The following is a 2,172-nucleotide window of genomic DNA, read 5'->3' as shown; positions in this document are numbered from 1 at the left end:
CGAGAGTGTGAGTTTTATACCTAAATCATCACTTATTTGAAAAATAATAAGATTACCCAATCCGTTTATTTAAAATGAACAAAATCTACTCGAGGTTTATATGTGTGCGTGGATTATATAGATTACCCAATCCGTTTATTCGCATCCTAAATTGGACCACCAATATAAAAATAATATCACTTTCATATATTGATTATTGTATTTATCGCTCCATGTATTGTTGCCCAAATAATAACTAATGTAATTGTCCATAACTAAAACATGCCAATGAAGTAGGATTTGAAAAGAAATAAAAACGTAGTTGTAATGCTGGCAAATCAATTTGCTACGTACCCCCTTATTATTTTTTGCAGCGATCAAGAATGCAAGGCTAGATTTGAGAATTTCAACAAAATATTGATAAAATAATAAAAATCCTCAGGGATATTGGAAAATTGTTATACAAATAAATTTCTACAACAATAAACAATGAGTATACAATAAAATTCACTCCTAGTCAAACCAACATATAATACACATTTGCATTCATTACAATAGTATTTCTTGAGGTTTCTTTTATTTTCTTTTTAGATTTTCCTTCCTTAAACATAATTTAAGTCTACTGGGCATGACTAATCAAAATTAATATGCAACTGATTAAACATAAAAAGGATTGTATCCATGAATATCCATGTCGTATTCAATAATGAATACTATCAGTGTTTTAAAAGACTTTTTTGGGACTCGCCCTGGGGCGGGACTCAAGCAAAACTCTCTGAAACTCAACAGTGGGACTTAGTTCTGTAAGACTTACACCCTAAGCGCCCGATTGTACGGCCTAAGCACGCCCAACGCCCAATGCTTGGGGCTCGCCTAATAGATCTTACACAAATTATGTGTTAAAATCTTTAGTTAATATTGTTGGCCCTCGTACACTACTAAAAAAATGTCAAAAAACGACGGACTGCGTCGCTTTTTTGGTCAAAATCGACGGAAAAGCGACGCGGTCACCTCCGTCGCTTTTTAGCCCGATGCTTTTCAAAAAGTGACGGACAGCGTCACTTTTCAAAAAGTGACGGATTGCATCGCTAAAAAAGTAACGAATAGCGTCGCTTTTTGACTTTTTTTTAACAAAAGCGACAGATTCCATTGCTTTATTTTAATTTTAAATTTTTTTATTTCTAAAAAGCGACACAGTCCATCGCTTTTCTGGAAATTTTATTTTTGAAAATCCCTGAAAACGACGGACAAAACCATATTGTCCGTCGCTTTTTTGAGATTTTTTAAAAAAAAAAACCCAAAAAAGCGATGGATAAAACCACGCTGTCCGTCGCTTTTCTGGGACTTTTAAAAAAATAAAACCTAGAAAAGCGTCGGACAAAACCACGCTGTCCGTCGCTTTTCCTGGAATATTTTTGAAAGCAGAACCTGGCAATTTCTACTGCCCACCTGCAAATGCAATTCAATTCAATTCTACACTATTCAGCCCAATCAAACACACACAATTATAAACAATCTAAACAAAACATAAAACAACAAACTTAAAATAGCATTAAATAGTATCTAAATCACAAATTAAAGACTTATAAAGTCTTTCAAATTTCATTTCAAAATTACAAAAAGCTCAAAAATGTCTAGAGATCTAAACTAGGGAGTGGGTTCTACATAATCATCATCATCACTCTCGTCGTCGGTGTCATCGGGAGCCGAAGTAGTAGGTCGACGAGCGAGGTTCATCACTTGTTCTTTGATTTGCTGAACGGTTTCACGCATGCTTTCTTGTTCAGCTACTCTTCTCCGCTCCAAATCTGCTAGTGACGCTGTAAGCTTAGTTATTTGAGCCGACATAGCAGCAATCTGAACACCATCAAATGCCTCGGATTGACGTGACAATCCAATTCCTTCTAAGCTTGATTGGAGTCGTCTTACATCGTTTCGAGAGCCTAGACCATAGACTCTACCCTTGTGTGTCCCCCCTACCACTTTTTCTTTCCAAATCTGAGTGGAAAGTTCAGGTGTCGATTGGACCGAACTATCTAGATTCTCAGCGATGTACTGATGAAAGTCATTCTGCATATTAAATATAAAAATTGACATCAGTATATATACATATCATAAATATATTCTCTATTAATATATATTACTCATATTAAATAACTTACAAAAGTCATTGTATGTTCAATAAAATTTCTA

This window comes from Solanum tuberosum, unplaced genomic scaffold, assembly GCF_000226075.1.
Source record: "Solanum tuberosum cultivar DM 1-3 516 R44 unplaced genomic scaffold, SolTub_3.0 scf00159, whole genome shotgun sequence".
Lineage (NCBI taxonomy): Eukaryota > Viridiplantae > Streptophyta > Magnoliopsida > Solanales > Solanaceae > Solanum > Solanum tuberosum.
Note: the sequence above shows the minus strand (reverse complement) of the source record.